This window comes from Anoplopoma fimbria, chromosome 4 (genome assembly GCF_027596085.1).
Source record: "Anoplopoma fimbria isolate UVic2021 breed Golden Eagle Sablefish chromosome 4, Afim_UVic_2022, whole genome shotgun sequence".
Lineage (NCBI taxonomy): Eukaryota > Metazoa > Chordata > Actinopteri > Perciformes > Anoplopomatidae > Anoplopoma > Anoplopoma fimbria.
Window position 1 is genome coordinate 5597576 of NC_072452.1, and position 22978 is coordinate 5620553.

At 41.3% G+C, this 22978-nt stretch overlaps 1 protein-coding gene across 1 annotated transcript in view; it reads left to right on the forward strand.

Moving 5' to 3' along the window:
- The window catches only part of aff2 (AF4/FMR2 family, member 2), a 114491-nt gene that overhangs the window by 14133 nt on the left and 77380 nt on the right, over nt 1–22978 (forward strand).

Consider the following 22978-nt stretch of genomic DNA (forward strand, 5'->3'; position numbering starts at 1 on the left):
TGATGATGTGTGTGTGTGTGTGTGTGTGTGTGTGTGTGTGTGTGTGTGTGTGTGTGTGTGTGTGTGTGTGTGTGTGTGTGTGTGTGTGTGTGTGTGTGTGTGTGTGTGTGTGTGTGTGTGTGTGTGTGTGTGTGTGTGTGTGTGTGTGCGATGTGAAACCGGTTGACAGGCGAGTAGTCATCCATATCGAGCAAGCCAGCTGTTCCTGTGCTTTGATAGAGCTTGTGTGTGTGTGTGTGTGTGTGTGTGTGTGTGTGTGTGTGTGTGTGTGTGTGTGTGTGTGTGTGTGTGTGTGTGTGTGTGTGTGTGTGTGTGTGTGTGTGTGTGTGTGTGTGTGTGTGTGTGTGTGTGTGTGTGTGTGTGTGTGTGTGTGTGTGCGGCACTCCAAATGAGCCCGAGATGGAGCTTTGAGCATATGGCACAGGGAAGGAGGAAGCAAAAGGGAGACGGGGAGGGAATTAAAATCTACTTTACTTTCAACACTTTCTTGTGGAGGGGCGAGAACGAGAGTAAGCACATTCATGGCCGTGAGTGGTTTCTCTCACTTTGTTTTCACCCACGCATCCCATGGATGCTGCCGTTATCGCCCGGCTCACCGTTTAAGTTTCCACTCCTCTCATATTTATTCCGGAGGAGAATTTATTGGAAGGAAAATGCAAACTGGATGCAGGAACCGAGGGATGTGAGAGACGTAGGGGATGGGGGAAGACAATGAGCGACTGATTACAGCACCTTATCGTCGCTGTATTTGTTCTGGTTAGATGAGTTATTGGATGTGTGCTGCAGCTTAAACGGGGAAGCAGAGGATAGAAACGCCAAACGGAAGACCTGGAGAATCCTGCTGCTCATTTTACGTCAAGAAACCAGGGCAAAATGTCTCCACTTTACCCTTTGATTAGTGAACTGAACATCTGTCAGCACAGTAACAGGGTAACACTATAGGGTGGGAATCACCAGAGGCCCCATGGTATCGTATTATCACCATACCTCAGACACAATATGATATCATTGCCATTTTTAAGATTGCGATATCAAACATTGTGCTATATTCGGATTTATTACCCGTGCAGTTTTTCAAAATCTATTTATTTAATAAGTTTTCACTCGGTTCATCTCACTTCAGTTCATTTCTAATAGTCCTACAGCCGATGAACTCCAATATGTATTATCATCATCAACAATCTCTTTTGACTTTGTTAAAGTCATCTATAGTGGTGATTTGCATAAAGACACACAATTAAATAATTAGGAAATAAAAGATTGTATTTTTTTTTTTAGAAAAACCTTAACATAAGTCATTTTTATTATGTACTATAAGCTGCTTAGAGCTAGTGTTTGGAAATTAAAACAGGTCATAATTCATCTCTAATATCTATTTATGTTGCTGTAAAAACTTCTCATTCAAACAACTGTAGTTATACAAGTTTCTCACCAAGAACTTTATTTAACAAGATTAAATTTGAACCCATCATTACAATGTTATAATTTTCTTTTGTCCAATACTTGTTTTCACTGAGTGGAGCTTGAACGCAGCACGATGTTATTCAATGGAACCTCCGCACGGCTCCTCGTCAGAGTGATATCGTTACCAGCTCTCCTCCTGCAGATTTCAACACGGATTTGTTGTTCTCACTGTATCTTTATCAAACCAGCATCTAGACAGCATTAGTGCCCATCTTCACGTGACTCCCTGCTCATTTTCTAATTACAAAATGCTCCCACCCTGCCCATTTAAGGCTCTCTGTAGCAAACATTAGGCTAGAGTGTGGGTTCCCTCTGAAATGTTGACAGCAACGCTTCAGGTGAGTGGCCAGACAAGATTTAACCACACACACAAACAAGATGTCTCACGCAGGAATCAGGACAGCTCTTAGGATCATGACACCATGACGTATATAACCGCAGTTTATTGGTTAATCCCGACATCCTTGATTGCAATTTTCATAGTTTGTATAAAAAAAAAAGATCGATTCTAGGTGTATCGATACAATATTGACACGCAAACGAACAGTGGTCGTCCTCATCACAAGAAAATCTCATGAAGTCATTTAGCAGGATTGGTTTTCCATTTAACGTTTCTCTAAGTTAATTCAGGTGCAGTAAATGTGTGTGACATACCCAGTATTGGTCTCAAAGTTCTGCTGTCCAATGTTCAGTATTTTTGCGTGTGTGTGTGTGTGTGTGTGTGTGTGTGTGTGTGTGTGTGTGTGTGTGTGTGTGTGTGTGTGTGTGTGTGTGTGTGTGTGTGCAATAAGCCTTTAAACTGCTGTGGAAGTTTTCTGTTAGCACTATAGAATTATTGATCTGAGACCGTTATTCCCAAGTGTGTGTGTGTGTGTGTGTGTGTGTGTGAGAGAGAGAGAGAGAGAGAGCGTGAGAGAGAGTGATGACACTATTGATCTTTTCCTAACAGTTACAGTAGGCTTAAATCTACCTCTGGAAACACACACACGCACACACAGACCTCATGCTTTTACTTTGGATGAATCCAGTGTGACATATAATGATGTTTAGCTGTTAATACTGCAGTTTCATTGCATATTCAATCATTTAAAGGTAAAGTTTCTCTGAGCTCAGCCTTAAATCTGTGTGTAACACAGCAGGAGTTCTGACATCACAACCAGTCTGGAGCCAGTCCCAGTCCAGTATGAAACTGGCGTGTGATGTGGGAACTTCTTCCTCCAGTGCACGTAGGAGACATCTTGTGTCCTTTGGTTAACAGGATTGTAACTTGCTTTAGTTGTGTGTTGAACAGGTATCATACAATGGGGTTTGTTTGAGCGGTTTCACTGAAAACAGCTTCCTGCTGCTGCTGGTAACAAGGTGCAAGAAGACCTTCTGTAAATACAAAGCAGCAAGCTAAACAACACTAAAAAACACATTTCAGAAGAATGTTTTGTGCAGCCATTTGAACAATTATTAATATAAAAATATTGCTCTATATATCTGGCCTTTCTGAACAAAACTTTCAACCAAAAAAAGTTGATTGTATTGTAATATTGACATCTCATGCAAAAATATCCTTTGTAATTGAATACGTCTTGAGGAACCTCAGTGTCACATAAATTCGATAGGTTTATGAAAATGATACTTTAAGATAAGATAAGATAATCCTTTATTAGTCCCGCAGCGGGGGAAATTTGTGGGGTTAATCTTATCTATCATCTTCAAATGAGGCAGAACAATAAACACTTGAGAGGAACATTTCCACAGCTGCTCCTGGTGACATCCAGTTGTCTCCACTCTCACTGGTGCAAACAACACTCCGGTGGAGTGGATAAACAAGTGTATCTGTGAGGCCTCGCGAGCACGGCGGAAAGAAGGTAAACACGGAGGTGACAGGTGACCCTTCCAACAGCGCCGTGATAACGTTAATTTACATGTGGCTCAAAGTACAGAGCCGATGTAATTTCACACCGATTTGAGGGCTCTCCGCTGTATTCCCATCAAGGCGCGTGTGCAGGTGCACTCGCCACTAATGTAGCGGTAAATAAGAAGCGGGGTAGACTAAGACCTCCAGTCGGTAATCACCACGAGGCCAACGGCAACCAAATCAATTCCGCTCTCAGAGAAAGCGTTCGTTCACGCCTCTTTGCATGAGAAGACTCTGCCTTCATGCACTGTGACACAGTCGCCTGCTGGAAGAGAACGCTGGCCTTTACATTTATAAAAAACGGCTGTCAGCTTAGGAAGCTGGTAAGACTGAATTCAGATAGACTTACTCTATAAAACGTCTAACATGAGGTCTGTCAAAGTTCTTTCATCTGTTCAGAAAGCATCCAGCGACGGATATGCTAAACAGGTTACGTAAGGACAGAACAGATGACGCCACGAGGCGGATTGAAAACAATAGATTGAATTATTCCAAAATGTACCTTTTTAAGTACTTTCTTCCACTACTTCGGCCCGGTCTCTCTCACTTTGGGACACTTGAGCAAAGTGCAAATGATGCAAAGATGTCACCTCATAATGTCTGGAATATTTTAGCAGCTAACTTTAGCTCTGATTGGTTAAACAGGTAACGTTGGCACCTGTGCGGCTGCTGCTCGATGGAGGGCGGTGATAAGTGTCGCTTAAAGGTGCCAAGATGATGTCATGTGCTAATTTGCATATTCATTTGCCACACCAAGCATCTCTGAGTTGGATAGGCCATGCAAATCAGCGTTGGCTGTACTCAACGACCTATCCAACTGCGGATACTTCTGCCAGGGTTAGATGTAGACATAGTTCAACTTCCTTATCCAAACATCAATTTGCCAGTTTTTTTAGAGTGAAGGGTAATGTTATAGCTGCACTAATCAATATATTTTGCATCAAATGACTGTGTTTAATGTAAAAGAGTTTGCTTGTAGTGATTATCCAACAGAGTAATGTCACTTAACCCTCTGTGGAGTCTTTCAGTGGCTTTCTGCTCATTGTTTTGGTTTTTACTGTTTTGGTTCACTCTCAGCATTCTCACCAGCCCTGTTTCAAGCAACACACAAGCAGAGGGAAGAAGTAACTAGCCGGGGGACATATTGGAACATTAAGCAGCTTAAAAGTCTGGTATTTTCTTCAGCAGGTGGTGGACACCAAAACTGAGCTAAAAGGCGAGTAGGTGATATTATGTCTATGTTTACAGATTGCTCTCAAAATAAGTTCTGCTTCTTCTTATTATTTAAGATTCTCACACAATTACTGGCACAATTAAGTTAAGAAAATGACAAAACTTATCTTTAAAAAACACGTTAAATCTCTTTAAATCCCACCTGCAGCAGCGTCAGCAACCACAGCAAAGTGGTCATGAGAGGGAGTTTTCTACCGACTGAAATGAAGTGTCTGCAGTGGTAAAGCATCTGAATTATCATGAGGCTTGTTCATGGAAAACACTCTTGTTTGTTTTTTAGTGAGCTGTGGATCCGGAGCCTCAGAATAATTTACTTTCTACTGCAGAAGTCAACAAATGCTTAAGGACGCTTTCCCTGTTTGTCCATTCATTATGGTAACGCTGCAGATGGATGGCCGGGGCGTTCGCAGGGGAATAACGGTACAAACGCGTTAGAGAGCTGGGTGTGTATAAAAATACGGCATGTAGAAATATAGATTCTCTGAGGAAATAAAAGAAGAGGCGAGAGAACGTGGAGACGTGGGGGGGGTAAAAATATTCTCTCACTTCCAGCAGAACTAGAAGAGAGTTATAAAGAGTCTGCCAATGCAGCAAACAGCTGGCCTCATTTGCATAATACCCATCAGGCCTCTCTTTCCCTCCGGCTGCTTGTCAACTCACGACCGAGACGTAACACGAATGTACACACACACATACACATACGTACACACACATACACATACGTACACACACATATACACACACGTACACACACGTACACATACGTACACACACATACGTACACATACGTACACACACATACACACACACACACACACATACACACACACACACACATACACGTCTTCCACGGCGTTGGCTCCTGCCAATACATTTATACAGGCAGCAGGTATCTCTGATACTGTATCAAAGCTCCGCCCTGACTCAATGAAAGCCTTTTAACGCTTTCATTTATTAGATTTTCATAGAGCCCACTAATTGCCTCTGCAGAGAGAGAGAGGGAGATGAAATGATTTAGCTTCTACGCTGATGATACAATGATCATAAAGTGGCCTCCTAGAAACAAAGAACACAGACCCATGAATCAAACTACTCTGTGGCTGCAGTGAGACGGAGGAGAGGGTGCTCGGGGAGAAATACATCGTAGGCCAAGCGGCATACAGGGGAGGTCTCCCATCAGCAAGGTGCTGCCGGGGTGTCATCACAGCAATAGCTTCCCCGCGATAAGAGAGATCACAGATGGGGGGAGAGAGAAAGAGCGGGGGAGAGAGGGGGGCAGCAGACTGGGCTAGTCTCCACGGGGTTTTCAGGTTCACTATCTTCACAGCTAAGATCATCTTTGGGTTTGTTGCAAGGAAGCTCTGTGTTAATGAGCTTGTGTGAGTGGTGTGGCGTCGGATAGCAAGTGGTGATGTTATGTCATGTTACGCGAAGACACACAAGCAGCAAGAAAGAGAATAGTGTGTTGGCGTCAGCTAAAACAATGCTGACGAAGGCCAAAGTACATTACCACGTTTCCTTTTACATTTCACAGATTGGCTTCTCCTAAGAGGAGAAACACACACACACACACACACACACACACACACACACACACACACACACACACACACACACACACACACACACACACACACACACACACACACGTCTTTTTTATGGTTGTGGCTGCCACAGAGCAGTTATGTAGCAATGCTGTTTAGAACAGAACATGATTGGAGACGAGCTGTTTGCCCCGGGAGGATTAACATTACAGCTCTGTTGGCCGGATTAGCTGCAATGATCAGCATTGATCTGTGCCGTCACTTTAAGAGGCCTACGGTGCGTATCATTGGCCCTCAGGAGTGCCGTCATCTCAGACTCCTCAGTGAATCCTCTCCTTCACACCTCCCGAATCAGACATTTAAAAAAGAAAAGAAAAAAAAGGCTGCTCGGCTTTTGTTGAAAATGTTCCGGCCACGTACAGGCGGCCAACCCGAGGTCGGGGGTTCCAAGTCGGGGCAGGGCCGAGCGCTTGACACCCAGCGCTCCCCCCACCCCACCCGCTGATCATTGACCGCGGCGGGGTCGCAGCAGTCAATCCCCTTCTCCTCTGCTGCAGCTTCCAGCTCGTCTGCTGGAGGGGAAGGGGGGCCTTGAAGTGCCAGCAGCAGCATGTAGCCGGTGTCACGGGTTCATACCGTCAAGAAATTTAATTCATAGTTTAAAGCCGGAGTCAACTGTGACATTTCAATAAAATAATTATGAGCAGTGGTGGGAGAACGATTCAGATCCTTTTAATGTAAAAGCAGCAATTTCACAGTTTAGTCAATTATAAGTCAATTTATATTGTAACTTAATTAAACTTGCAGTAGCATTTGCAGCCAAATGCTCTTAAAAGAGTGAGAGTAGCTGTTGTGCAGAATTGCTCCTTTTAGATTATAGTAAATGATGTTATTGAGTTATTGTTATTGACTTGGACGTATAAGTAGCTTTTTATTGCTGAACTAATTTTAACATTTTATATGCTGCCAAATAAAGCGGCTGTTTTATGTTGTTCCATTGTTCCAGTAAGTCTGTGTATCTTGCTCTAATGAGGCTGTAGGCTACTTCACATGACACATTATAGAACCTCGGGTCTGGTTTTATGTCACTGAAGTACTTCATAATTGTAATAGTCATTTATCAAAAGGGAGATGCCATTTTTGGGGGGTAATTCGTTTGGGAATATTTCCAAATAATTCTGGATCCTGAACTAGGGCTGAACGTAAAAAAATGTTTAATGTATTAATTCAATCGTTCAATCGACTAATTCATTTATTATTCTAATGATTAATTTATATATTCCTGATTGATTTGTAACAAGTTATTTACCCAATCCTCTTTTCTTAAAAACAAACAAAAGTAAGAAGATAATAGACCCTGTTTGTCATCTCCCTGATCAGGAAAATAATGATCCTCTAATTCAAATGGTTTGATGTGACACATACATTCATTTAATCACCGTATGTCATAGCAACCCTTTTCCTTCACTGGACAATCAGTACGTTGACTTAAGTACTTGACCTTAAATGTTTCTGACATTGATTGATTTTATAGCTGGAGTAATATGTAGACATATTAATCAAATACAACAGTGTGAGGCAAGGGGAATAAGTGAAACCATTTACAGAGTGTAACATCTGTGACTGTTGTTAGTTTAAAAAAAAAAAATCTCCATCATACATGGTCTTTAAAGTAAACAGAAAATATAGAACAGCCGAATAACAATGTCAGATAACGCACGGTGTGACCTTATGTTACCATGACAGCAGCTGTGCATAGATTACTTTTAACATGAAGAAAGATTTAGAAAATCAGTTAATAGCTGACTAAAACATACAGAAACTAGTTCTGTGTATTGATAATCCCAGTGTATCATGCTTTTGTGGGGACGGAACATTAACAGGGTCCATGTTGACAAAGCTCTCCGAGATGCTTTCACTTTCAGAAGTGTTCATACCAGGAGACAGGTCTGAAGAGTGAAGCCAATGGGAAGTGTCTTCAACCTGCATTCTCTCTAATGGCCAGCAGGGGTCGACTCCTCTGGTTGTATAGAAGTCTATGAGAAATTGACCCTACTGTCTAACTTAATTTATTACCTCAATAAACATTATAAACATGAGTTTATTGTCTCAATCTCTAGTTGCAAGTCTTCTTATATACAGCATGATGTTCGTTTAGTAAATTATAGTTCCATTTAGAGCAAAACAGACCATATTGTTTCAGCGCTACCAGAGCGAATACGTCGTCTCTACGTCATTCCTCCACACTCTAAATATGGTTCACTGGTTGCAAAAAGTCAAGATGGCGATGACCAAACCGCTGAACTTGAGGCTTCAAAACGTCAGTCCCCAAACCAATGGGTGACGTCAGGACGACTTTGTCTTCTTATATACAGTCTTTGTTTCATACATCACAATCACACAGCTTGGATAAGCTATTTCCAGTTGACAGAGCTCCACCTCTGTCTTAAAAAAAACTCTTAACTACTTAAGAGGATCCTGGGTGACGTTATGCAAATCAACGTAGTTTTATTATCAATTACGTCGACTTATCCTATCCTGAGCACGTTGCTGATATGTGATTGATGCTGCCATGCTGCATTGCTTCAATGACATTTATTCCCCAGGAAGCTCATCCTAGTTAATACTTCTACATCTCCACCAGTAAAATATAATGAATAACAAGGCAACTTCATCTGAGACCATAAAAAACTCAGTCCGAAACGGCTAATAAGATATCCGACTATTCCATAACAGCTCATGTCTGGCGCCCATAAAAATATGGTAATAAAAATCTTTATTACTCCTGGCGTTACAAAACAATACACGGTGAACCCCTACTGCTCGCTCTTTAGTATTATTCATTAGGTTCTGATACAGGCCAGTGGCTGTTCCTAACTCTGTGTGTCTGTGTGTGTGTGTGTGTGTGTGTGTGTGTGTGTGTGTGTGTGTGTGTGTGTGTGTGTGTGTGTGTGTGTGTGTGTGTGTGTGTGTGTGTGTGTGTGTGTGTGTGTGTGTGTGTGTGTGTGGGGTAGGGCCTTTTAATAAAAAAATGCCCCGCTGGGCTCTGCGTTGCCAGTTTGCCAATCAGAGCATAGCCACGATATGCAAATCACACACACACACACACGGACGTAAACACACACACACACACAGGAGCAGACACACACACACACACACACACACACACACACAGGAGCACACACACACACACACACACAGTGGGAGAAGGAGTGTTTTGATCTACCAGGGCCATTACAGACATTTTAAAATCCTATGAATATAAAAAGGAGAGAGAGGGTGAAGGGTTGGAGCGAGAGGGGGAAGATGAGAGAGACGGGCGAGAGAGCATCGTAGAGAGACAGAGAGAGAGGGGGAGGGGAGAGGGGAGGAAAGTGAGAGGAAACAACGTTTTCTGTTTCGTTTTCTTCTGTTTACGACTTAGTTCTCGGGGAGACGGAACGGGCGAATGCATCAGAGAGATTACACGGAAGATGGACGATTAAATGGCTTCCTCACTCTTTCTCTGCCCATTTGGTTTCTCACTTTGGTATATTGTTCCTTGACATTACCGGAGTCTGGCCTGGAGAGATGAAAGTCGGCGCAGAGCCTGAGATTTATGGAAATGTTCAGTATCAATAAACCGGAAGCGTGATTGGTTGTTTGAACTGAAGGCATCCTGCAATCAGAACTAATGCCTCGGCTACACACTGAGCACTAACTGGAGGTTAACGTAGGAATAAACAGACACACACTACTACTAACAACCGTGACTGGTGACTGGTGGGTTATTTGGTGGATGTGATGAATTATTAGACATGATGATGCCAAATCATCAGCTTATAGAAAAACTGTTTGGTCTCCTATTCTTTTTGAGGAGAAAAGAGGAGAGGAGAAGAGATGGGAGGGTAGGGGAGACGAAGAAAGGTGAGGGGAGAGGAGAGATGAGAGGAGAGGAGGGTGGAGGAGAGGGCAGACGAGTGGAGAGGACAATAGAGGAGAGAAGAGGGGGGAGAGGGGAGGTCAGATGAGAGGAGAGGAAGGGAGAGTTGAAGAGAGGAGAGGAGGAGAGGAAAGAGAATGTGAAGGGAGGAGAGGAAAGGAGAAGAGGATAGGAGAAGAGAGGAGAGGGGAGATGAGATTAGACAAGAGGAGAGCAGAGGAGACGAGAGGAGTGTAGGAAAGGGAGAGAAGAGGAGAGAGGAGGAGAGAGGAGGGAGACGGTAGATGAGATGAGGGAGTAGAGGGGAGGAGATGGAAGATGAGAGGAGAAGGGAGGAGAGGGGAGTGGAGAGGAGAGTGGAGAGGAGGAGGGGAGAGGAGAGGAGAGGCAGCTAATAGGGTGATTAGGGGGGAGGAGAGCTGCTGTTGAGAAAAAAGAGCCAGTGTTGGATTATTTTCTCCTCTTAAGAGCTTACAGAGAAGCAGCCGGTGTTTTACACCTCAGCTCTTAAGACCCCCAAATCCCCTGATTCACACTTAAACTGCTCAGAGAGGGAGGAGAGGAAGAGGGGAGGACGAGCGTGGGAGGAAATAAGAAGGAAAGTGAGGGAGTGGAAGAGAAGGAGAGAGGAAGTAATAGAAGAAGAGTCAAGGAGGGAGATTAAGAATGAGGGTCAGAGTTCATTTGGAGTAGATACTGTTGAAGTAATCACACTAAGCGTTTGTTTGGAATAAACCGAAGAAGCAGACAAACAAGCAAACTTTCTTAAAGGGAAGTGAGACGTATAAAGGTGATTAAGGGAAGATCGGATCCTCTGAAAGACAAACAGTGTGTGTTTGTGAGTCACACAGTTGCTCACTTGTCATCCCTGTGAGTGTGTGTGCTCCGCGGCGGTGTGAAATACTGCAGCAGTGCTTCTGGGTGCAGCGTAAAAACACACACAGCTCACCTGTGAAGACGCACGGCTGTCACCTGGTGTTATAGCACCGAGGCTGTCAGGGCCCGGGCCGAGGGCCAACGCTGGCCCCTGTGAGGGTGCTGAGATGTCTCTGCTGGGTGACATCCACTCATTCTTTAGCAGGTGTTTTATGTGCCTTTCTACCAGACAGCAGAGAGAATGGATTCGAGATGTCAGTGTGGGACTAGAGATGGGGGATATGAGCGAGAATTTATGTCACGGTATTTATTTGTTTGTTTTTTGCGATGTTGGTACTATATCATGGTATGGCAATTTTAAAGGGATACTCCACTCAAAACATGATTCTACCAATTTTCCCACTAAGAAAGCATCTTAAGAAAGCAAAAAAAGCGAACAAATACAAAAATGCAAAAATATATGTATATATATATATATATAAAAATATATTTTTTCATTTTCCTTTTTTTTGTTATTGGGTCCAAATCAGGTGAAAACCTCTCGGTTTTGCTGAGTGAAGCGAATGCCGGACTTGCTACTCTTTAAACCTGCATTCTCTCTATTGACCATCAGGGGGCGACTCCTCTGGTTGTAAAAAGAAGTCTGATTGTATAGAAGTCTATGAGAAAACTTCTCACTTGATTTGTTCCCTCAGTAAACATTGTAAACATGAGTTCATGATCTCAATCTCTAGTTTCAAGTCGTCTTCCATACAGTATAATGTTCATTTAGTAAATAATGGTCCATTTAGAGTCAAATACACCATAAGGCAGAATATGCTTTAATGGCGGGGCTTACTGTGATTGACAGGTCATGGCTGTAACCAGAGCCGAATACGGCTTCTCTGAGTCACCTCCGCATTCCAAATATGGTAACTTTCTGTTCATTGGTTGCAAAAAAGACAACATGGCATGGCCGTAATCCAAGATGGCTACGGCGGAATAACCGAACTCGAGGCTTCATACAGTTTATGATCAATGTCATGTTATTTATTCAGATTTGATGATTTTATCACAAAAGTAAAATTAGAAGTACACACAAAGTTGTTTACTGTTTGTGGTCACATTTCTCTTGCCGTTGTCAACTTCTGCTTGGTGTCTTTTAAGCGACTGACTCAAGAGAGCCTTGGGAAAGGAAAGGAAACTAACAATGTGCCATTACAGGAGCCAAACATATGATAAAGTAGGCTGGTCCTCACCAGCATCAGAAAAAAGAACCATAAGCTATCATTTTTGTTTACAAATGTCTCCAGCTAAAGCTGCCTCTATAAATCACATGTCTTCTCAGATGTAAAACCCAGGACTAGCTCTCTCTTGACACCCCACAGATAAATACTGAACTTGGGAAGACTGCCTTCCAGTATTTTGCCCCATATAAATGGAATTAACTCCTAATGACATGGAAACATGAAAGTCTCACCCAACTAGATGAATTTAAGATCTCAATTTTTGGGAGATTTGTGGGATTGTTTCTGATGCTGTTTCTTCTGAGACGTGTTTCAGCTCTGTTGTGTTTGTCCTGCTGAACTCAAATTACATTTTTTATGTTTCCTTTGAATGTTGGGCAAGTGGCTTGTTATTCACCGGACAAAGGCTAAAGAGCCACGTCTCAACTGGTGATTTCCTAAGGAAGAGTATCTTTTTATAAAGAGGATGCATCCACAAATAAGGCTGCATTCACACTGTTAATATTTTGTTTTTCAAAACACTTTCTCAAAATAGAAATGTTTCAGAAATAATCTCCGTCCATGCTAACGCTCCTGAAAAACACATATCACATGACCAGGGCTGGTAAGGCTGCCTCAGACAGGAATTGTCAGCATCTATGTGGAAATGAACCTCTGGTATTCGGAGCTCATGTCATTTGTTGGCTTGTTGTTGTTTTCTTCGAAGTGTGTATTAATCTACATAAAACGGTGTAAGAAACATTTGGTTGAAGTGAGGCCATTGATTTTGTGAACAAAAGGGATCTATTCAGTGCTCTGGGAATTATGTAAGTGTGTGTCCGTGGATAAACACGCAAATATATAGAGGGACACACACATTTGATGCCCTATTGTTCTCCCGAGGACCCCTCCACCTGCCCCCCCCCATCTCAAGAGGCACTTATTTAGTTGGTACACAGGCGTCACGCTGAGAACCACACACAGACGGACCACACACAGCCAGCTCAAAAACACACACACACACGAACACAAACGCACACCTGTCAGTCATTCCCTTTTTTCTATTCCCTAATTAAAAAAAAAGAGGTGGCGTGTGTGTGTGTGTGTGTGACTATATAAAGCCCTTTTCTCTCCATTGATACAGCTATGTGTGAGTGTGTTGCGTATATTAATAAAGGGGGGGTTTTCTCTGCCACTGAACGGAGTGTTTTTTAAAGAGAGACAGAGCGTGCGTCGGTGTACGTAGGAGGAGTTGTGTTCGCAATTAATCACAGTGGAGAATCTCCCTCCCCTTTGTTGGATAATACAGATGTCATCCAGAGCAGTAACTCCACTGTGCTGCTACTTGGCTGCTGCTGTGTAAGTGGCTTGAGCAGTATTGTTTATCTTGATAGAATTTAATTACATTTTCTTAATATTATATTATATTATATACCATACCATACCCATACGTTGCATTGTCTGCAGTTTTGCAGCACGAGATAACAGAAACACCTCTTGAAGTATTGAGGAAATGAAACATCCAGGTCGTGTCGCAGAAGTAAGAAGAGCTCATTTGAAATCCAATTTGTTGCATTTATATTAAAGCGTATTTACAAAAAATATCCATTCATGGTGCATCACCTTGCTCAACAGTGTGTTGTGTGGTTCACTCTATATATCTACATAAAGACGTTAAATTAAAAAGTTCTCGAGTTGTGACAACCTGGATGTGATACCAGATCTCACCACCGGTTACACCGGGAAACACCCACTTTTGTGGACTCTACGCACTGATTCGCTGAGATTTACGCGGCAATTCAAACCTGGACTGCCTGAAGGTATATGTGTCATTCAGGTAGCAGGACCTCGAGAGAGATGACAGGAGAGATAGCGCATCTAGAGGAGACCACCAGAGCCAGATCGTTTTTTTGTATTCATGCTAGACCTTCCAGCAATTCCCTGTGGACTGACTTCCCGTTGCCGACCCTGCCTGTCTGGACTTCCCTGCCTTGCCTGTGCCGGTCAACGACTCAGCCTTCTGTCCCCGACCAGCTGGAGACCACCGCGAAAACCCGAACTCAAATATAATGGTGTTGTGAAATTCTCCAAACTGGTGTGTTTGTGTTCTTGTTCGGGTAAAATTGGGTCATTCAATGTGTGGGGTGTACATATAAACTAAATGTACAGCCTTTGTGACGGTTGTGGGGTATATGAAAAAAGAGAAGGATAAAATTATTATTAACATAAAAAGCAACTGGGGCTGACGCATCTTAAATGCCAGGAGAGAAACCTGGCTGGCACCCCTGACAAAACCACATCTCAGTTAAACTGTCAGAGTGAGGCGACTTGGCCAGTTGCTGCAAATTTAGACATGTCTATAAAAAAACAAAACGGTTTAAATTATTAAACGTTACACATAGTGGGTATAATGGAAATGGAAGAAACAAATGATGAGTCATGTGGCAAATTTACATTTAATTTCTTGCATGCTAACAAATTAATTGTTGTGGAAATCGCTGACGTACGATGTAACAGGTGCTGTCAGTAGCAATAGAACAATAGCTTAGAGACTGCATTGAGTTACAGAAGCTAGTGAAACGGCGGCCAGCTGACTGCTATTTAAGGGCATAGGCTCAGTCTCAATGGTTGAAACAACCATTTGACAAAAAGACAAAAGTGACAAAAGACAAGGAGGGAGAGAGCAGAGTACAACTTAAAGAGGAAAATTCTGTCCAGCCATAGTGAGTTATTGGCATAAGCTAGTTCAGACTACAATAGCTCTTGAAAAGCCAGAGCTGAAGTTAATTTAAAGATGTCTAGAGACTTTGCTTTTTTTATGTATTACAGTCTGATTGGCTGTCAAACAAGATCCTTTGTTGTACCTTAGTTACTGCAGGATCAATTTTCACTTTCACCACTCTTATTATGGAGTTGAGTGGAACCATAATACGAACATTAACTCTCAGCAATGCTTTGCTCAATTTGAACAGAGGTCTTATCCACCAGAATAATTAATAACACCTGTGTGGGCGTGCAGGGCCAGAGACAGTTTAGTGGTTATGAATCATAGAAAGATTTTTTAAAGACAAAATCACCAGTAGAGTGACAAGATAAACATGCACTGCAAATTAAATCTAATGGATACAGAGCCAGAACACAGAATATGCAATAATGAAGCACTAACGCGTTAAACATGGGATGTTTGGAAGCAACACACGAGGCGGCAAGTTAAGTGACATCATGAAGAAATGTCCATTTAGCAGCGAGGACAAATGGTTCTCGAAGCTGATGATCTCACTCGTCACGGATCAGAAGTATCTTTTCAGAGAAGAACAGCCAGAAAAGATGCAGTAATGGGATGAGGGTGAGCTGGAAGCTCTCGTCTTGGCAGGCTGAATGGTGCACTAGGTGGAAAAAAAGTGATTCAATGGAAGGTCAGTGTCAGTTATTGTTGTTGCTGAGGAGATGATGTGCTGTAGTTCTTTTCACATGTGACCGTATGTGTCTTTGTTCTTTCTGCAAATCGATATGTGGAGGCCGAGAGAAGAAAAAGATCTGTTAAAAATGCGATGGGTCTGGTGTTACAATTGCAAAGTTGGTTTCAAAGGGAGATTTTTACTTTTTGAAATCTTAAACTTATAAAATAAGGTACAAATAAATTACAAGGTTTTCTGTACATTTAATAAATACATTGCTTCTTTAAATAGCAGTAAAGCATTTAAGCTATCGAGTTATGAATTATGAAGAAAACTTAAGTAATTTTAGTGGCACGGCTCCCACAGACGGATGACTCTGGGTCCTGCTAATACAGATTGAAGTGTTTAGCTTGGCTAGCCGGCTCCAGGATGTGATCCATCAGAAAACAAGGCTAATGTTTTCAGCCAAACCACTCCTGGTGCAATTATATGGTCCACTGGCATTGATCATAGCTCCTCTTCTTCAATCTATTCTCCTCTATCCCTCTCTCGCCCCCTTTAATGGCTAAGTCAGTGTTAAATGTTTGATAAATGAGTTTTGAGACCGCTTTCCCTTGGATTTATTAAAATTCTATAAAACCCCTCTTTGCTGTGTGTGTGTGTGTGTCTGTGTGTCTGTGTGTATGTGTGTGTGTGCTAGTGGAAGAAAGTGATGGAGAAAGGTAGACTATTGTACTTTGTGTGTCTGTGTTGGTGTATCAAATACTCTTTATTGAGTTATTGCTAACAAGTTAGCCGAATTAGCCAACATTAATTCACAACCTGCAGATTCAGAGCAACAATGAAATATATTTAAAGTAAAGTGTCTGCTATGTCACAAATGTAACTTCAATATTCACACTCCTTTAAGCTTTGTTTTAGTCACCAACTCTGGAGAAATTCTCATTAGCCGTTAGCTAAGCAGTAGCTTAAATTAGTTTATTGAATATTTTTGGCTGTAAACATTTGCTCGCTACTGCTTGAAACATAGTTTATGTGATGAGGCAAGCCCAAACTGTATCATAAATATGCAGTAATACTGTTAATATGAGCTCAAATCTGACTAGAAGCTAACGTTTTAGCCGCTAAAACCTTGCAGAGTTGGGGGGGGGGAAACTCTCTTTGTAACTGTGAATGGCCCCTTTCATGTGTAGTTATTCAGTGTTGATATAAAAAATATTAATGAGTGAAACTTTGTCATTTTACATCAAAATGTATAATTTAGCTCAGTTTGAAGGCTGAATGTTAAGAAAGGAAAAGAGAGAAAGAATATGAAGCACCATACTATTCCAGAAGACACAAAAACATGCGCACATACCACTTAGTTTGAACTTAAAATGACCCTCTTTTAAAGTGGGGGACGACCACAATCTAAATCAGGCCGGCCCTAAGTAAAGCACTGGATACACACAACTAAGACGCACTTACACATATACACACACAATAGCCCTCACACACATCCTAACGCATGCACATGCTAGTGGAAGGCCAATTAGCGCTGGGTGAAAACGACGGGCTTTTTTGAAGCAGTGTTTCAATGACGACATTTAATTGGATGGTAAATCAACTCCTTATCTGCCTCTCCACAGCATGGTTTGAACAGAATGAGATGGAGGGAGAGAGGTGGAAAAAGAGAGAGTGAGACGGAGGGATAAAAAAGGGATTGAGAGGAAGAGGGGGACAGTGAGCGAGCAAAAAGACGAAGAGAGGGAGAACCGGTACACTTGCGTCTACAGTAGTATAATGTGACCTAACCTTGCTAGATGTGGCAACTCTGAGACTCCATGGTGGCCTCGGCCGAGAGGAGGCTGTTAGTAAAGACAACAGCAGAGGATGGCGACCATGAACACTATGATGGATGTGCATCAAGGAAACCTACTGTTTAGAAAAGCAGCATGAATGCTGAAGGGATGAGACTAGAAACCAGTAGCCCCTTTGTTCTTCTGTTACAGGAACGCTTAAAAAGAGTAGTTTTTCAGTGAACAGCGTAATTGTAACTAGTTTAAACTACGATGGCTTTTATTCAATTGTCACAGTAAACCAGTTGGTAAGCACACACAGCATCAGGACCATTTACAAGGCTTTCCTAAATGGAGATCATTTACATATGTACAACTTTTCCTACTGTAACGTATCAACATTTGTGCTGTGAGAAAAGCCGGCAAAATATCAGTTTATATTTGTCGTGTCTACAACGCCATTTCACATGAACACACCACTTATGGGCACATATTATTTTTGTAATTAAAACTTTAAAAAATATATATATATAATTTGAAGAACTTCATAAGAGAAATGTAGGCCTTCATCTGAAAACATAAATTTCATATATTCAGATGTTCATGTGCTTCAGTGCATTGGCTGGTAAAACTCTCAAAGTTTCACTTGTGTTAAATCTAAACCTGTTGTCACTTCAACAGTACATCAACGAAATTATACTAGTTCAGATCTGCAGATTTTAAATACAGCTTCTTGTTCATCTCTGAAATGTTAGTGCTATCTCAATAATAACTGTATAAAAGAAATTCCTCGCAAAAATAATCCTTTTTTCTTATCTTGGCCAGTTCATCACATCTTCAAATCTAGAATTATTCAGTTCCACCTTATTTTTTAGGTTAATTAGATTTTTTGTGGCATTTTTCACCTTGACAGATGACAGTTTAAAGGCAGACTGTAAATGGGGGAAGAAGGGCCTGAAGTCGGAATGGAACTCTGGTTGTTGCGGTTATTTGGCATGCGCTGTAACCTTTTGGCTACCAAGGCGTTCCCAGGGTCAACATTTTACTGTAACGTATTCTGCAGGCTAGAAAAGCCCACACAACTATGAGCATCATAACCGATGAGCGTCAACACTGCCATCAACAGTGTCAATATAACATGTATGCCATTCAGCGCCAATCCAGGATGACTGAGCTAGTCAGAGAATTTAAGTCCTACATATCATTACATTACAGTCATTTAGCAGACACTTTTATCCAAAGCGACTTACAGTCAGTAGTATATTACATATCATTCACACATTCACACACTGATGACAGAGCTACCATGCAAGGTGCCACCATCAGACTCTAACTAACATTCATCATCCAGTTCACACCGATGGCAAGCCTTCGGGACCAAGGACACATCGACTGCTGAAGCCGGGTATCGAACCACCGACCCTCTGATTGGAGAACTACCTTGCTCTCCACTACGCCACAGCCGCCCCATATATATATCATCAACTATATTAAAAGCTATAGTCCAGAGGGATTAAGAACCACTATAGTGACAGCAACTAAAGATCTCTTTTGCAAAAAATTAAAAGATGAGAATAAGTGCAGAGCGCCGCAAGACTTCCAATAAAAGCCATACTTCTTATTTGAGAGATGAAATGATGACAGTTTGTGAAGGGGGCACATGAGGTGGTGAGACCTACTTTTTATATGTACTTCACTGAATCACACAGCAGCTGTTGAACCAACACACACACACACACACACACACACACACACACACACACACACACACACACACACACACACACACACACACACACTCTCCTCTGGGGGCAGTGCTTATGATCTATCTAGCATGCTGGTAATCCCAGTGATGGCGGTCACTCCAGCTCTGTAAACAGCTGAAATATGGATGATAAAAGGAGCAGATGAAACTGAATAAACGAGAAGCCTGTAGACCAAAAAAATCCTTGAAGATTTTCCAAACCCTGTTGGACCTCAGTCTGAACCGTAAGCCCCCTCCAAACTTCAATCGCGCCGACAGGATGATGGACGGTTCTTATTTGACTTTGACATTTTTTAACATGACGGCAAAGCAACAGATTCTTTCCCTCTGGTGTCGAGGAGGGCGGCGTTAAAAAGACGGCGACTCTGTTACTTTGTGTAATTTAGCCCGCAGAGTAAACATTTTTACCTCGTCTCTGTGAGAGAGCATCCTGAGAATAAAACAGCTCTAAAATAAAAAGAGAAATAGAGTTAATGGCTCTCAGAGGACAGTGAAAGAAAGTGTTTACATTCATCCGGCTCTAGATTTGATTCTGTTTGACTTTGTCTTTGCGTAATCTTTTCTATTTCTTTGCTCATTATCCTCCCTTATTCTCTGTTTGCATCTCTTCTTTTCTCTCTTTTATCTTCTCTGCCTGCCAACCTGAAATGTAACTATCTCTATGTTATTGTGGATATGAATAGACTATAAGTCTTCAGGGGTGTTTTTATTAATTCATATTTTGTCATCCCACATGCTTTCACTGAGTCATTCATCTCTCTCACACACACACACACACACACACACACACACACACACACACACACACACACACACACACACACACACACACACACACACACACACACATATTTACGTAGAGATGAGCCTCAAACACATTACTATAATTACCTCCTAATGATTTTTAATTCCAGTACAAAAGAAACAAAACACTCTGGTGGATTGGAAACATGAAAAAGACAGCGTTCTATAAAAGGAAATCATCTGAGCGGGTTCACATTAAAACGGGTTTGTCATGCAGGTTTTATAGGTGGATGCGTGTGGAGTGTAAACCGGATCCTCGCTAATGTGACAAATTGACGTCATAAACACTCATTCGGCCAATCAGACGGTCTCAATCAGAATAATCACTACTCAACCTTCTGTATGTATACAGGTTGTTTTTAATATTTGATAAAGTGATCACAATGCCAATGATCAACCAATCAGATTACTACTTTTCACTGTTGGACCTTCACGTTCATTTTAAATCAAGGTCTCAAAGCTCAACAGTTAATTAAACATATTTCTTAGGATCAGAGACGTATGAAATATGTATTATTGTTTCATGTAAGACAACTACAGTGTAGTCTTATGTAAAGCAGAATTTAGACAAAAGTCAAAGATTTCTTTGTGCACATGCAACGGGAGTTCTTTCGTCTCTTTCTCTCGACTGTCTACAGTGAAACTCTTTGTATGCTCTCTCAGTGGTGTCAGAGAACAGCCTTTGCGTTGCATTTTACGAAGAAACACAGACAGCTTTGATGGCAATTCAAAGGTAATTAAATTGCTACGAAGCACTTGGTGATCTGCTGGATTCAAGTCAGGTCTCAGCTTAACTATTTATAAAGAAAACATTCATTACTAATCAATGCCTTCTGTAGCTAAACTCAATATCCATTAATTGACCATTTACAGGACTAACGGTCAAACTCTCACCAGGATCAAATCATTACTTACAAATGACACTAAGATGTTATTGATACAGATGGATCAGTTAATTATACATAATCACATTTGATTGGATAGACTATGTTATTTCATTTTATTTTCATTTTGTCACACAATCACCTGTGGGATACAAGCCCGGTCTGACTTGTTCCACCAGTGATGAGCTGCAATGTTACCTAGGATGATGTATCCTAGTCTCAAAAATGAAATAGTAATGGCATAAATATATGAAAATAATACAAATATGTACACCTTACAACTATCAAATGAAGTTACTGACACGCTAACATTCTACATTAGAAGGTTTTTTATATTAGACAGAGAACAATTTCAAAGCTGAAATTAGTTTGGTTTCGAAAGCAAAAATGGACCAACATCCTAATTGTATGATAACAGATGTAATATATTTAGCATGATCTTAATGTGATCGATATGAATGCAGAAATGTAATGCAATATGATTTGGTAACCATGGTAACACATATGCCCGTCACCACAAGAATGTGGAGTTCCCCCATATTGTACATGATATGATTTAATCTTATTACATCTTCACCTGGTATTGATGAGTGTCTCTGTTGTCCACACTGATATCCGATCGCTCTGTTCAGCTCAAACAATGGAATGTCATGTTTCGTATTTCCTTCCTCCTGTAGTTCCTGTACAGTATGTGGATTGAAAATGCATTAACAGTTTGGTTCAAAGTGTTCACAGCACGTCCCTGAACGCCTCCGGAGGTGGTTTGGCCGATCAGATCATGATTTGTCCTCAATTCCGTTTGGGTGCATTTAAACCTGTACTTTCATGTGTTCATGCACAATCCGGTTGTAATCCCACCACCCGAAACTCATTTTAATGCAAGGTGTAAAGCGGGTTATTAGGTAACGTAACGACAGCACAGTACCACCCCCAAGGCTCATGGTCGGTTCTTATTTCAGCTCTTTGTGACACCAGAGAACAAAGATATAAACATACATTTCATTTCAATAAGTGAGTAGTGCTAATGATGCAGATGTCAGTCCTTTTTGATTTACTCCAACTCCAGTTTCAAATTAACTTGCTAGTTTATATCATAATTAGTCAACCTCATCCTGTTTAAGGATATCTTAGTCAAAGAAAACCGTTACTATTTGGGTAAATTTGTGTGCATAATAGTTAAATGTTTATCCTTACCTTTGTTCTTCTTTGATCTCCTTGTTTTTTGTTTATTTGTCTTTTTCTTTGTATGTATGTTAATGAGCTGAAGAAACCGGAGGTTTATGGTTTATTATACCTTCTTTTTTTGTTAGCAAAAATATAGAAACATTTTGATAATAAAAAAAATGTAACAACATCTTTTTCGTAAACAATATTAATTAATGAATTAATATATAAGTCACACTAAGTGTTTAATGACGTTGGTGAGTTCTCATCTTAGTCATGGAAAAAAAGGAGTTTCGAGCCACATATTGAGTCATAGTTTTTCTTAGCAAACTGAACACTGGTGAACACGAAACAGACCAGAGCCAACAGGAAACAATGTATCTTTTTTTTTTCCTATGCTCTGAACCAACTGAACCGAACCACGGGCGTGAAAGTGACCTTAGGGGAGAATGAAGAAGATTTCCATTTCATGTTTTATTACCCATCATATGATGACTTAAGAGTTACACGTTTTAGCCGACTGTCCATCATTTCTGACGGGCCCCTCCCCACGGATGACTCTGAAAATCTTTGTTCGCAATGTAACGTTATATGCGAGACGTTCTGTATTGTGTATGACATGCAGTTATAAGAGAGAGCTTTGCCTCCATGGAAAAATACCTACACAGTATGTGTTCGTATGCCAATCAGCAGAAAAATTCAAAATTCCTTTTTGCATTTGAATAATCATTTATATCGTTTTTTTAAGAAAAAATGCCAAATATTCCCTCGTCACAGCTTTTTATGATGGTTTTCATCAGGGTTTTCTGATGTGCATATTAATCCGTAATGGAAGTGGGTTAGTTGCAACGCTGTGTGTGTTACCGTGTCTTCCTGTGTATCCACTTGTACCTGTCTATGACTGAGTGTATCTGCCTCTAGCTTGGTGTGTGTGTGTGTGTGTGTGTGTGTGTGTGTGTGTGTGTGTGTGTGTGTGTGTGTGTGTGTGTGTGTGTGTGTGTGTGTGTGTGTGTGAGCCGGTGCGTTCATGTG